This window comes from Euprymna scolopes, chromosome 5, assembly GCF_053919585.1.
Source record: "Euprymna scolopes isolate OS-2025 chromosome 5, ASM5391958v1, whole genome shotgun sequence".
NCBI classification, from domain to species: domain Eukaryota; kingdom Metazoa; phylum Mollusca; class Cephalopoda; order Sepiida; family Sepiolidae; genus Euprymna; species Euprymna scolopes.
The window spans coordinates 148,147,765-148,164,390 of NC_136486.1; the positions used below are offsets into that span (position 1 = coordinate 148,147,765).

Below are 16,626 nucleotides of genomic sequence, written 5' to 3' on the forward strand. Positions count from 1 at the left end.
TTGAAACAAGATCACTTTAACCAATTCAAGTGGTGATAGGAAGTATAAAAGAAAAAATAGCAAGTCAGACATCCACCTTAAATTTATTCCACCACTTAAAATTAATTTGGGAAAAGCATCTTCCACTCTGTAATAAAAAGTCAGTGAGTGGTGTTCTTCTTACCCCCTACCCCCTTTTTTTTCTTAACTATTAACTGATAATCTATACATCTATAAAAGTGAGAATGTGTGTGTGTGTAAGCAAAACTCTATAAAGCCAACGAATTTTGATCTACAGATTTGAAATTTGGTTTAAAGGGTATACAGACATGTGAAATTTTTTTTAATCGGTTTCCACCCGGAGAAAGGACTGCTAAGGGGTCAAAATTGAAAAATTAGTTCAGAGGTGGGGGAGGGGGGTCATCGGATTTTTATGCTTGCCATCCATCTCACAACTGTGCATGCATAAATCTTTCACATAGCTTCCCTATGTAATAAGTAGGTTTGTAAAGTTCTTTATAGATTGTGGAAAGCTGGCCTAATGGTTATCGTACTTGCCTCACTATTTTTAAGCTTTGGTTTCGATCTCAGCTTGAGTATTTTTTTCTTTACTTACAAGAAGTGAACTTCAAAAAACATAATAGTCGCATGCACATATCTCAGTTTCTTTTTTAACTTCATTTTTTTTTTTTTTTTTTTTTTTTAAAGGAATTTAATGTTACGTTAAATATCAGGAACACCGGGTACATCTGCTAATTATATATAAAGAATGAAATTGCAGATGTAATCCTAATTAATTTTTTGTAATATATCTAGATAAGTAATAAGTGCGAACACTAGCAAACCATAATGTTTTTCCTATCATTTTTTATTGGAGCGTGTACCATATTTTAATGATTTATTTCGAACATTTCTTAGATGATTAAAACCAACTCCATTGCACCATATTCGGAAACAATATTTAATATTTCATATCAAAACTGAAAACTATTTTGTAATTATTTTGTAATTATATGCATATTTTCTATTGATTTATTAATAGCGTTTGTTTGGATGTCCCAAAAATGTTGTGCTATTTATAGATTTTTATTTCATATGAGCAACTGAAAATTATCAATATTTTTAACCTATCAAATGCCACATTGAAAATATCACATAATTAAACAGGATATTGATTATTTCTTGAAAAATGCTATATTTAATTTCTATAATTACTAGAATGGAACTCATATTTGCAGTTTTCATTTTTATGTAAAAATGGCATGCAAATGATCAAGAAATAACGTTTTTCAGTCTGACAGTGGCTTTGTTGCTATGAGGCTAAGGTAGTGCTCTGTTCGGTTCTGAGAGCTACAGCACCCAGGCATTGCCTTCTCTATGAGAAGGAGTAAGTTTATTATTAATTAATTAAGGTACACTTGTTCTAGTGTGCTGGGTTCTCTAAACCACACCTGATCTGGCAAGACGGTAAATGATGTAGAAATTCAGTTGAATTTTGTTTTGTAATTTTGAATGACAAATATTTGCAGTTAGCTAATAAAAACAAAGAAAAACAGATTGTCTGCATGTTTTTTTACTTGGGAGTTACCACTTATCAAGGCCCGAAGGCCACTTGAGGATAAGGTTTAATGAATGTAAGGTGGTAGTGTAGTAATCGTTAATGGTGTAAATTGGGTAGAATTTAATTATTTATGGGGATGGATCAACAAGAACTTGTTTACATTGGATTTGATGGCGGCATTGTAATATAAGAATTGAAAGAGATGTAGAAATTTGCAATGATCACCAAACTTGCTTTATCCTTGGCTTACTATACATACGCGACGTTGCCAGGGAATGTTTTCACTTTCTATTTTTTTTCTTTTTGTAAATCATTTTTTTTTAATACGGTAATTAGTTATTTTATTTATTTTTTTTTTTTAACTCATTTTAACCTCAAACAATACATATTGCCACTTGGATGTAAGCGGCTACATTTTAGGATCATGTCTAATAGAGGACTCTAGGAAGTTAAACAGTGAGATGTTTACTCACATTACATTTTAATTTTTGCAGGTTAGTAAAGTTAGGGAAGCAGGAAACATGAAGGGAATTCCTAAGTATAGCAGTTAGAGTGAAAAAATTATTAGAAGGCTTTCCAGCATCTAGGGAACTTAAGTTATTGGATGTTATTTTGTTGCTTCTCACTTCATTATTGGTAAATTGTAGACATTTTTAAATATCTTCCAGACATTACCTTCTCCTTTGAGGGACAATGTAGTATATGTTTGTTTCTAATGCACAGTACGGTCCTGGATATGACCTTAAACTATATCCGATGGTGAGGCCCCAGCTTGCGGGCTTTGGGGAGTGTGGAGCTACCCCTTAATTGGCATTGCTCCGAGGTCCACTTTGACCCGAATTGGTAGTACCTGTTAGGGTCCCAACTATGGATTAAATAGAAACAAACTTGAAAAAAAACATTGTATTAAAAAAAATTTTCTTCCAACTAACTGGATTCGGCATTAAATAACTTGAAAAGGGTTGATATGCCGTAAAACAAAAGCAACCAACCAACCAACGCACAGTAGCAAAAACGTGACTAGAGGGAGCTTATTTTTGCTTATGATATTAATAACGTTAATATAGAGAAAGCATTTTAGAACATGATTTGTTATTGAAATGAACACTGACATTAACACTAATATGTTTTAGTGTTGTAATATTTTGTCAAATAAGGTTGGATTAGTTAAAAATTATTATATAAATGATATCGGTGTTTACTGTTTTACACTTGAGATGCAGAGGTAAAATAGCACCTTTAGTCAACACTAGCATTAAAATTGAAATAAAATTATAAAGGGGAGATAATCGTGTTAAAGTATAATCAACAGTTCATTGAAAATTTTTAGTAAAATATAACAACTTTTTTTTAAGTATATGTAACAGATTTTATGTAAAAGAAATTGAATGCATGACATCATCGTATGTGTTCATATATAATTTTTTATACCCATTTTGCTTATTTTGATCATGGCTACTGGATATTAATTAAAAATGTCCAACTAATAATTATAAATAAATATTAAAGAAAAAGAGAATTATTTCAAACCAATAAAAGTGTAAGGAGACAGAACTGAAATTTTGCTTCTGGACACAAATCCAAATTTTATTCATATTACAAAAAAAAAAAAAAAAAACAACAATCAGCACAAATTGAAAAATAATTATGGCTTTCAATAAAACAAATACATCATAAGATTTTCTTAACTATTTTGTTGTTTCCTGCATTTTTTAAAACCTTTATACTTTTCATTAACGTTCAAAAAAGAGATGTCTTCATTTTGAAAGATCCCCATTGCCTGTGGCCAACCGTTACTTGGATAACAACACTTAGCTAATACGTCTTAAAATAAAAATAAATCACGAGAGAAAACATTCAATAATATTTTGATATTCCTTTAAAAATATAACCATTCCTTGTAGTAGTAACAAACGTGAAGGACTAACTGTTGAAGACAAAAATAAACTTATTAAATATGTAAGTCGTTCAAGTTTGCCATTTGCAGAAATTCCAGTTGCGCATGGTAGGATGCATATTTTATGGAAATACTCATAAGAGGTTAAGCGAACATATAAAAGCCAGAGGGATGAAACTGAACAGGGTTCCATTTTCTCCTTATACGACAAGAATGTGCGGAATGTTCTTTACCATTTTGACTAGGAATAAAGTGCAGTATCTGTTCCTAGTCTACACTTAGTCTATTTCGTCTTTGATCAGTGAAGACGTACTTCCACACAAAGGCAATTTTTATTTTGGTTCCAATCCAGAGTGCCCCTTTATCTTGCATTGAAAACCTTCCTTTCGTTTTGTATTTTCAAAACAATGTGGCCTGGATGAGAATCACAATTATTCCAACAAAGAGGAAAATAATAAGTTTACTTAGGTGAGACAGTTTTCATGTAGCGATTATTGGAAAATGTGGAACAACTTGTTTTGGAGAAGAAAAGTTCTAAAAGAGGCTTGCTTAGTCGCAAGTGTTATGCTTCTGAATTTTTAGATGTCGATTTATTATTCATATTTGGATTCTCATCTTGAGTGTTATTTTCACAACGTTTTGATCGATGAAACCTCCAACCTTTAGGTGTATCTTGTCGAGCCTGTAAATCTTTCTGGTGAACTCGGGAACTGCATGGAGTTTCAAATAGAACCCTTTAAGTCACGTGAATAGCATGCTCTCATTCTGCCAGTCATGGCTGGGTAGAAGTCCTAACTGATTCATAATTGTATTTTAAGTGTCTTGAAATACAGTTGCAAATTAGAACTTCTACTCAGTTGTCTGATGGGGCGAGAACATGCTATCCCCGTGGATTATTATATAGGGTTCCATTCAAAATTCTGTGCAGATTCCCGAGTTCGACAGAAAAATTCTCTACATGTGACGCATTTGTGTGTTATGTCACTTTGGATATTTTTTTATTTTTTTTACTACTTTCTCAATTTAAACCTTAAAATATTAGTACATTAATGACATACAGATGAACTTCTGTTAAATATTTCATCCAATTGTTCGCGAAGATTCTCTCAATTGTTCAATTTCAGCATAATTTTAGAATTCATCTCAATCCATCTTAAGATGATACATGTTATCGTTGTTTATTTAGCAGCTTATTTTGAAAAGAATCCAACACATGCTAGCGTATCTGGTGCTGACCAAAAATGCACCAAACATTGATATATATATATATATATATATATCAATTATTTTCTCTTTGCAAAACTCAATCATATTCTGCAAAGTTAAAAACAAAAACGATTTTCTTCTACAAAATAACCAAATCAAACAGTATGAATAAATATTTGAAGATATAAAGAACTTGAAGCAAAAAAAAACTTTTCTGAAAATGATCGGATTCGGCATTAAATAAATTGAAAAGGGTTGATATGCCATAATACAAAATCAACTAAAGCAGCATATAAAACTGACTTTAAATACAATATGATGATTAATTATAATATAGCATAATGAAAAAAAAATCAATTAATTAATAGACCTAGTTTATGAACTCTGCTTTGCAGATTGAAAAGAAATATTAAAATGCATCATAAATTAAATTGACTAATGTTTAATATAAAACTCAAGATATCTTTATCACTAAGCTGAGTGAGGTCACCGCTAAACAGGGCCAAAATTCACTCAAGGATAAGGGTTAATGAGTCTCGGGTAGAGAGTGAGACAATATGATGATGATTAATAATTGTCGAAGTAAGGTAGAGTTTAATTATTTAATATGATGGCTCCACAAGAAATTATTTACATTAAACTTGAAAACTGTCATAGTTAGCTAGGAAGCAGTCATACGGTATTGTATTCCACAAATGAACAGTTCTAGCAAAGAACCTTTGTTCATGGCACAGAGAGTAATGGAAACTGTTGACAGTTGTTGTAGCTAGACGGTTATTTGTTCTGAACTTTTTGCAGAGGAATCATTGATTGAAGCTCAGTCGAGCACTTGCTATAAATATAATGATATAGCAAAGATAGACACGCAACATCTCTTCTGTGAGAAAGAGGTAGAAGGGAGGTCAAAAGTTCCTTGCCGACTCGATTTTGAACACAGATTTTTATCCTGTCAAAACAGGAAAGAGTATTCTTAACAGCTTAATTATTAAATAAGTAAAGAAAACTTTTTTTGAAGTAAAGTTTTTAAAAAACGTAAAATGTACATTTACGCCTTACTGAAATATGCCCTAACTCGATCCTAAGTAGGCTCTTAAACTATATCCGGTGATGAGGCCACAGTTTGGGAGCTTTGGGGGGGGATATGGAGCCACTTTGTAGTTGCTATGACTTTAAGTTGCACTCTGAACCGTCATGTTGCCATCTGTAAATTAGATAGAATTAAATATTTTTGCCGGTAATGTTTAGAAACATTAGTTTAGAAAAAAAAAAAAAAACGACCACCGAGTTCTTAGAATTCATGCACAGAGTCCATGGCACAGTGGATAAAGGCATTGAATCTCTATCGTTCCAGGTTTTAATTCTGCCTAAAGTAGGCCAATGGATTAATTAGCCAAAACGTGGTGAGACAACAACCATGGAAAGCAGTAATTACTAAGGATAAAGTTAAGACTCAGCAGGCTGCCTTGGTCTTTTCAAGACTAAAGTCAATAGGCATCTTTGTGATAATCATATTCCGTTCTTGTTAGCTCTTTACATGAAGTGGCTTCACGACTTGTCTGGAGCGATTTCCATATTAAAAAAAAATAATAATTTGAAAATATTTATTCGAAGGCATTTAGAACTCTAAGCATAAATAAATGTAACCATTAATTCCAAATGGATTGATTTGCTGTTAACCTAACAAAACCATTGCTCTGTAAAAAAGCCATTCACAAAATGCCAGAGGCGAAACCAATTTTGTTAGAGACGGTAAATTTTATATTGTCGTTTTGTATTTCGATAAGCAAAGCAGCATAAATAAGGCAACAACTCTGCAGGATATTAATAGATAGTGAGTCAACCATTATTTCCTCTGTGCTTTTTAAGAGCGAAATAAAAGGCTAAAATGTTCATTGTGTTATGCACTTAACAGAAATGCGTATTTGAATTGTATAGGCAAGATAATCAGATATATTCATTTATATGTATATATGGAGAATGCTTTGCATAGATATTGCTTGCTAGAATAAGACTCACAGCTAACATTGGTAATAAATGTTTGGATTTATTCGTATTATACACGCTTTCAACTTGTACAAGTCATCCCCAGAGAAGAGAGGATACTTTTTGAAGAATTTAACCATTTTTTTTTTCAATTCACACGAGAATAACAAATTTACAAAATAAGTGTAGTTACTTATAGCATTAGTTAAAATTTATAATTAAAAAAAAAAACAAAAAAACATTTTTATTTCTTCAACGCAGTTGAAAAGTAAATTTTAGACATTTATGATTTATGTATAAGAATTGGAGTTATTTGTGTTGGTGTGTGTGTTGTGCTTTCATTATTTTAGTTTTTACTCCCACAAAAGACTAGTTGGTCAACTAAAGTTGAGGAAACTTGCAACTGAAGTTCAAGTAAAATTTTAATATATATATGTGTGTATGTGTGTGTGTGTGTTGGGACGATTAATCGAAATTGGACAAATTGGAACTTTTGCGGCAATCGGAAAAATTTATGCCTATTTTCCAATGCTAAAACTTTTATTTGATTTTGTTTCACACAAAATCTTCCATTGTTGGTAGTAATAATAAAGCAGTAAATATTCACTGATTTTGAACTACCAGTAAAACTAAAATCTATAGATTACCCCCTTCTACAAGTGTTCTTTCTTTTGAAAAAATACATCCACCTTCAACATGTAATCAAGTAAAATAACAACTTTATAATTAAATATGTAGAGATTTAGTGAGAATCGGAATCGGTAAAAATATTGGGATCGTCCTATCACTAATATATAAGGCACACTAGATTTAGCGTGTTAAAACGGGAAAAAGTTATAGCCCGTTGACTTGGAATGGGTGCTTTATGTCAAATTGATGCTTGAATATGGTTAAATTTGTGCTCATTATTACATTAGATGCTAATAACTTAATCTATAATTGTGCATTGGACGGATACCATAATGTTTAGTTCACTGCACCTTATCATAGCAAAGGTCCATACAAAATTTCACTTAGATTGGCTAAGTAGTTTCCAAAATAAAGTAGAATGGACTCACAGACAAACAGAAATATATATGCGTGTTGGAAGTTTTTCAACCTTATATAATATAACTCTCACCTGTCTGTTTAAATGTATGTTCGTATGCCACCCTAAAACTTTTGAAGGAGGCAACGGATTTTCACGAAATTGGTATCGTTCTGGAGCTCGACCCTTCGAACGCCAAATATTGAAAAATTGGCCAAAAGCATTAATTCCTTTACCCTCAATTAGGCACTTTTCTACAAGGAGAGGTCGTTTTTTTCACAAATATTTTCGAAAGTCATCCCCTCTTTTCGATTGACTAGCCTTAATTTAAACCTTCGCCACTTCTGGTTTTGCGATAGACGCAACGGCAAAGACATCACGTTTTTTTGTTTCTTTTCATGTTCTTTTCCTTTGTGGTACGGATTTGAGCCTACCTGCCTACTTGCACTTTTTTTTTTTGCTCAACACAAACCTCCAAACACCCGGGCAACGCCGGACACCCAGGCTAGTCTATAATATAAATCTCGCCTGTTTGTTTAAATGTATGTATGTATGTTTGTATGTCCGCTTAAAACTTTTGACAAAGGCAACGGATTTTCACGAGATCAGTATCTGTTTGAAGCTCGACCCTTCAGATGACAAATATCGAAAAATTGGCCAAAAAATTAATTCCCTCACCCTCAACTGGGCACTTTTCTACAAGGAAGGGGTCACTTTTTTGGCTGATATTTTCGAAACTCTTTTCGATTGACTACCCTTAATCTAAACCATCGCTATTTCCGGTTTTGTGATGGACACAGCAGCCAAGACGTCACATATTTTTTTCACATTCTTTTCCTTCTTTGCGGTACAAGTTCGAGCCTGCCTGCCTGCCTGCCTGCCAGCCTGCCTGCCTACTACCACATTTTTTTTTTTTTTGCTCAACATATACCTCCAAACACCCGGGCAACGTTGGGCATCCAGGTTAGTTAGAACTAAATGGAAAATAAAGAAACAAGAAATTTTAGTCCCAAGTCTTTCGTGTGAAAATGACTTTGTTTGTCAATCAAACTTTCTGTAATCACTGCATTAATTTGCCTCCAAGAATTAATGCTAATCTTTATATTTTCGTAGGGATCATCAGTTGTTTACCATGAAAAACTGTTTGAGGGATTTAAAAACAAAACAGTATTTTTTCATGCCATCCCCTCACACACACACACACACACACACACACACACACACACACACACACACACACACATATATTTTACATTAAATTAATATCTGTGCATCGAATGGATACCATAATACTTAGTTCGATGCACCTTATCATAGCAAAGGCCCATACAAAATTTCAGCCAGATCGGCTCAGTAGTTTCTGAGGGAAAAGTAGAACAGACAGACAAACAGAAATATGTATAAATATGTGCTTGTGTGTTGGAAGTTTTTCAATCTTTAAAACTATATGTAAGAGAAAAAAAACAGGAAATTTTAGTCCCAAGTCGTTCGTTGGAAAGTGACCGTTTGTCAGTCAAACATTCTGTAATCACTGCATTAGTTTGTTTCCAAGAATTTATGCTAATCTTTATATTATTGTAAGGATTATCAGTTGCTTACCATGAAAAAATTGCTTCAGAGACTTAAAAACGAAAGTCTTTTTTCCAAGCCATCTCTCTCCCACGCACACACATGTATTTTATGTATCCATAAAATAAGTTATGGGGAGATATTATTTTATGTATCGAGTTTAAGTATTTACTTCAACAGTAACAACATATTTTGTATACTTTTTTTAGTATAACAAATTTAATTAATAAATTTTATTTACTATATAAATTATCAATAGCATACTTGATGTAGTCTCAGGTAGTATATATAATGTAAATGTTCACTTTGCTAATAAACAACTGATTGTAACAATTTCTTTTTTGCAGTACGCTACTCTTCACTGAATAAGTTAATCCGAGAGGATGCACTTATGACAAGAGAACTAACGCTACACTATGCCCCCCCCCAAATAGGCGGAGATAATGTTTGGGAAGATGATATCTTAATCATAGAATAAATATAACATTACACTCCACTCCCGCTTCCAAAAAGAGGAAGTAATGCCTGAGTGGATCGTATTCACGACAAACAGACATATTCCATACCATTCCCTCCATCAAAGGAGGAGGTAATTCATTAGAGGATGATTTCATAACAAAAAATACACCACCTCATTCTCTGAACAGTTGAACATAAGTCTGAATTAATAATTTTTTCTTATAATCTAAAGTAAAAACAATATTTTTTTTTCTAGTTGAGTTGATATGCAAAAGAGGAAATTTCGAAGAACTCTTAAATATTTTTTGAAAGTTAATGCACAAGTGTAAGAATGTAAAAAATTTAGAGTAGAAATCTGTTGGCTCTCTTGAACGTTGTCTGAAAATTGTGGAATGTCTTTTTGATCTTTGGCGAATCTCTTTAGTTTTCGCAACAAGCGCACCACCCAGTTACCGTTTTTGTAGCCGACGGAGAACCTTAGCATTTTTGAAGAATGGCATCCAGGTCAGGAATTTCACTCATTCATAATCTCGTCTTGGAATGTTAGGTTCTTGTAATTCCGTGTCATTCAAGATTTTAGTAGACAACGACATTTTTTTTTTTTATAGGTTAGTGGGTTGGACGGTGAAATACTTGAAAAGGTTCAAATTAAGTGTCTCTTCATTTAGAATTAGAGATGGGCGCCCAGTCTTGCCTGGCCTTTAAATATGCTCACATATAATTTAATTAATGCAAATTTCGTATTTATTATTACAGAGCCAATTCTGTATTAAATATTATATATAGTACTAATTTCAAAAGTTAAAAAAAAAAAATGACTTGGGTGTCATCAGCTAGATTAGAAACCAAAACATTTAGCGCTCCAGGCATGTTCCCTTCTATTTGAGCTATCTGCAGATAGATAAGAAAGATTTAAAATTAAACCACTTTAAGCTATGAATTAATTTGCGCATGCGCAAAAGTAATATAAATATATCTGAAAGTTTAAATAAACATTTGGCATTTTAACTTGCCGACATATTTCTGTACTCGTTATTCATCCATTCAAAGATTCACTTTGTTAGTTATCATTAGGGCTATGACAAGAGAATATGTTTACCATTGTTTTGACTCTCGGGTATATATCCGACACAGTTAATCAATTGAGAACCACATCACTCTATCTAAAAACATGAGATATTAACTGCTATATGCTCGAGAGTCCAAATAATGAAAATAATATGCTGTTGTCATAGCCCTAGTTATCATACACCAAGGATGGTTTATATCTTCTGTTAATTTCAGTGTTATGTGACCAGCAGTTTAAGAGTTTATCGGTTAAATATTTACAGACAGGTACACACACATACACGAAGTGTTTTATTTATATAGATAACATAAAAATTAAATATATAAGAATATTTATTTACATATATGTAGAGATACATGTGTATCTGTTTATATATTTCTATTCATAGGATTCAGTCCTAAACTAATTAACAGATCATTGTGATATGGGACCACAGTCTCTTATCGTAACTGTGATAATGTGGGCAATATTTGATTTAGTTTTGTACAAGAGAAAAGAGAGGGGTGGAAAATCTTCAAATGTGTTTGAATTTTTGTGCAGTTTTCACAATTAGTCTTAGACATCAGTTAATTAATATTCTCCAAATGTGTTTCTTTTAAGTGTTTTAAAGGGGTTTTAATGGAGTATATTATAAGGAACAATCTCTCATTTTAAATTTCAAACATTTCAGATTTGCATTAAACTTGGTCAATAGCCATTACACATCAATTAAGCTAGATTCCCGAATTTCACTTCGAGATACTTGCAGCTTAAAACATAAATTTTAGACCTATTTTAGAATCAAAATTAGAATAAGGTTTTAGAAATAAGTGTTAGTAGCACTATATATTGGTTTTAATCTTTGTAAGAGAAAATAAAATTACTACAAATTTGTTCAGTTTGAGAAATGTTACCCATCCCGGGACAGATACTCTTGTAGTATTCATATAATTGTATACATTAATATGATTATTATTTTTTAAAATGTTTTTACTTTACTAATTATTTTTATGATTAATTATTAATAGTATTTGTATATCAGGGATTGTATATGATTTATGTACTTATGGGTATATATATATATATATATATATATAATTATTATATATTATTATTATTATTATTTATGTAAATGCAGTCTTATCTTGCTACCATTAACCTTGCTTCACGCCAGTCATGGCAAAGTATATTTTCTCTCTTCCAAAATTGAAAATGGTCTTGAACCCTTTTCAATTTTGGAATTTTTAAATCTTCTTGCCTGATGAAATCAATTATGATCGAAACGGTCTGCACATCGTAGCAAGATATGACTGTATTTACATAAAGAATAATAAAAAATATTATTCGCTCTCTTTCATTAAACACTATCAACAATATATATATATATATATATATATATATATATATATATATATATATATAACTTTAATTATTCCGAAAACACTCCATATATCATCCAAAAATCGTTTATTTGAAAACAATTGTTTCTGCACATCTGAAACACATAATTTACATGATATACATAATATTGTCTTATAAATATATTTTTATGTATTATTATCTGTATATCACGAATAAAGAGCAAACTCTAAGCTTTGAAGTAGAATAATTAAGAAAAATATATCTTCATACATTTAATAATTTCCAACTAATATTTGAAAGCCATAAGATAGGTAGACATCCATCTCTTGTTTTACTTCTGTCTGAAATCTTGTATTGGTATAACGCAATGATAAGGACATTATTTTAGGAGGCATCCCAGCCCCCATATTTAGGGTCTTATATCCGACCTTCCTTGTCCTTTTGAAGAGATAAGTAAGCTTAAAAACATGTTGAAACATGAAGAACGTGGCCTTCGCCATATTTATGACGTAACATAAACGTCCCTACGATACAACATTACTCTCCTCGGTAAACAATCAGGTATTCTTATAAATGGATTATTAGTAAAATTTTGTAGTTGGTTTAAGTATTGGGTTCCAAAATAATAAAACCAAAGAAAATAAGAAATGAAAGGGTGATATGAAGGAAATCAAAGACGATACCAATCGTTGTTACTTTGATGATATCTCCACTTTTGTTTTGAGTTTTTTTGTTGAAAATTAGTCTCAATTTCATTTAACAACTTGGCCTGAAGAAGCTTGACTCTAGCTGAAACATGTATGCACATATGTAGCTAAAAAGGTTTGCATTAGTAAAGATTTATACTAAACTAGCCTGACTTGTCTCTCCAAGTTGCCTGGATAAATTTAGGAAACCAAAAATATTTTGATCCCATTCCTGAACCCCATATAAATACTTTTATTTGAATAGTTTATGTAGTAGTTATCAGCATTATCAACATAAATTCTACTGATGCTACCAGATCAGACTGTCTGAAGATATCGGCTCCCCGATTTAAATTCACCAAACATTGATTTTAATGCTTTTTTTCTTTTCCCTTTTCAAAACTCAATCATGTTCTGCAAAGCTAAAAACAAAACAATTTTTCTGTACAAAACAAACTAGACATCATAAAACACTTGAAACATAAAAAATCTTTTTTACAAAATGCCTGGATTCGACATTAAATAACCTGAAAACGGTTGATATGCCATAAAACAATACAAAACCTGAAAACGGTTGATATGCCATAAAACAAAATAACACAAAACCTGAAAACGGTTGATATGCCATAAAACAAAATAACACAAAATAATAAATTCTACTTGTTTGTTTTAATATACAAACTGCACTGCGTGGACAAAAGTAATATATAAATGATACAGAGTTAAGAGACGTGATGAAGCTTTCAAAAGAAGAATAAAGTTGAACTGAAAGAGGAAGGAAATGAAAAATTAAGGAATATGAGAGAAAAAAAACAAAGATGGAATGGAAAGAAAAGTAAAATCATCAAAGAGAAGAAGTAGTAAGAGAGGGAAGCGAAAAGGAAAATTGGAGAAAAGGGAATGAAAATTGAGAAAGAAGTAAAAAAAGAATGTGTTTGCAAGAGTTCTCTCGAGAGAATTCCAACTAAAAAGGAGAAGTGACTGCTGACATTTTTTTACCCAATTCCAAATGGCACACACTGATTAATCATGAAGACTGCATTATTGATATTTGATCAATGTGACCTAAAAATGCAGTACCCCCCCTTTCATTACTTCATTTAGACGTTTTTTTTGTTGTTTTTTTTACAAAGAGTCGCATAAGTAAAGTCCGCAAACACGGATGCAGACATACAATTAATGAATGTAATATGTACAATAATGACAACTGCGACGTATACTCATTCATAAGACCACAATCGTTAGCGAGATATATATATATATATATATGTGTGTGTGTGTGTGTATATGTGTATATATGCGTGGGTGTGTATATATATATATATATATGTATGTATAAAGAGAGGGAGAGACACGGATGACGTATATCATTATTAATAAATGCATGCATTAAGTCTACAGATATGTTTATATACATACGAGGTTACATATACGTTCTCATAAAAATACACTCTCAGGCATTTCATTAGTGATACATCAATATGTACATATTTACAGAAAGAATCCATCTCCTGCTACAATGGGAAAAAAAAGTATTTGCTTTCTTTCTTCATTTGTTTAGCGTCAAGCAGACTTTGCCATTGACGGAGCTTTATTTACAAGGGTTTCTCATATGTAAAACTCATCATGGATGGAACTGCTTCCCTACGGAATACAACATAGTCATCTTCAATGTCACAAATACTTGTCATAAACCGAGCCCATAAGTGATTAAACTTAGTTCGTACGTTTAATTAATCTAGCAACTCTTATAATATTCTTTATCTTTCGACTGACAATCATTCCATCTCATTAACCTTTATCCTTGAGTGGCTCTTGGTCTATATAAGTGGAGATCTAATAACAAAGAATTTATTCACAAACACTTACACATCCAAACGAACCAATAAGTAAAGATATGTACATGATTGTTTTTTTTCCCTTTTTTTTTTGTTGTTTTTTTTTTTTACTTCAGGAGCCTGATTTGATCTTTAGATGAAATATATAGATATCAGAGTGTCCCCCCCCCCTTACTATCAAATGTTGAATTTGTGAAGAACATTAATTTTCCTATCTTCAATTGGCCAATTAATTATGCTATAGCATTTATTTCTTGTAGTCTCTTGGCCTGATCAGATTCTAAGACAAGAACTCATCTAGTCTGCTGGAGTATCTAGTTAAGTATCATTACTCGAGGTAATATCTCCAGGAGAAGGTCCACAATTTCTTGTCTGATCTACAGTGGTTTCCCTAACAACAGTGTTATTTACATTTATTCATGATGTTTGACACAAGGTCAAGTGTTTGTGGAAGAAACTGGATTCAAACTTGGAGAACCCAGGTTCTCAGTTCATATCGTAAGCTACTTAGACATCGTCACATCCAATGGTGTTCTAGTTATTGTGCTTATTTGTCTGTTGTAAATGCAGTTTATCAAAGGTCTATAGAACAGCTTGGACATTACGATTACCAATTCTGTATACGTAATGAAATAATTTAAAAGCAAAACAATGATATCAGTAATAATATGGGTACAATATAATATGAAATAATTGACTCTATAATAATAAATATGAAATCTGCATAAATTAAAATATCATATTTAAGCGTATTTTAGGATCGGGCAATGCTGGGCGCCCCTGCTAATATAAAATAAAATCAATCTCCACCCAACATCGGTGATCGATAGCTTTCAAAAGAAAACGCAGGCAGATAGCAAATGTCCTAATGGACTTTTAATACATGTAGTTTTTATTGGTATCTGATAGACTTAATGGACTTTACCTTGTATCTAATAAGGTGTTATTTTCTTTAATATAGTAAGGATATCATTTAACTCTAACCATTTTATTTTAATTATCTTCTATATACACAAATATAAACAAGGGAGTGATAAGTAGTGTAATGGATTGGTTCAAACTCTATAAAAATAAAGTAGTTTTGTAAATAAACACGTTTTCTACTGAGAAAAGACAAAAAATACAGGTTAGGAAGATATAGAAGAGAAACTAGATCCGATATCCGGAACGTTTGTATTGTTTTTGTTTTCAATGAGGTGGTGTTTGATCAATACAGTTGGAGAGTTATGATATAGAATGCTCTTTTGATTTAAAATCCCTGAAATTGCCAAATATTTCACAAATTTATACCAGCTCAACTAATTATTTTAGTATCAAGCACTAATGGATCGGATAAATACTTATATAATAATAATAATAATAATAATAATAATATTAAACTTAGGCTATATATTTTTTCACAAAGTTACCACTTTTAAGGCCAAAACTCACTCAAGGATAATGGTTAACGAAATGGATCGATCACAAGTTGAATGAAGAATATTATGAGATGCCTGAATGGAATGAAAAAAAATAAGGACAGTAAATGACAAATGTTTATTGACATTGGATTTAAAGACAACTATATTGTAGCCCTCAGGAAAGCAATATTTTGAAATACTAACATTTCAGCCCGGCGTTACCCGGGTGTTTGGAGGTGTATGTTAAGCAAAAAAAAAAAAAAGAAAAAAAGCGGTCAATTTTTTTAAACTTTGACCCCTTATCATTGATTGTTTGTGGCTTAAATCAAGTTATTAAGTTAGATCCATGTCCAAGGAACTTATATCTAAAATGTCAAGTGTTTAGACCTAAAATTGCCGGAGGAGTTTGGTAGAGTTCTCAAAGGTCAAATCGTTGAACTTTGACCCCTTAACTGCCAAATTTTTTGCCGTAAACGGATTACAAAGATGTTCCCAAATCTCACTACCCTGTATATCAAATTTCGAACCTGTAGATTTAAAATTGACAGAGTTATTGTGTAGGGAAATGTACACACAGACACACACGTTCACTTTTATATATATATATATAT

The 16,626-nt window shown here is 31.8% G+C and overlaps 1 protein-coding gene across 10 annotated transcripts in view; it reads right to left on the reverse strand.

Moving 5' to 3' along the window:
- LOC145277016 (synaptogenesis protein syg-2-like) overlaps positions 1 to 16,626 on the reverse strand; it is an 824,542-nt gene that overhangs the window by 155,381 nt on the left and 652,535 nt on the right. The gene's annotated exons all lie outside the window — the stretch shown is intronic.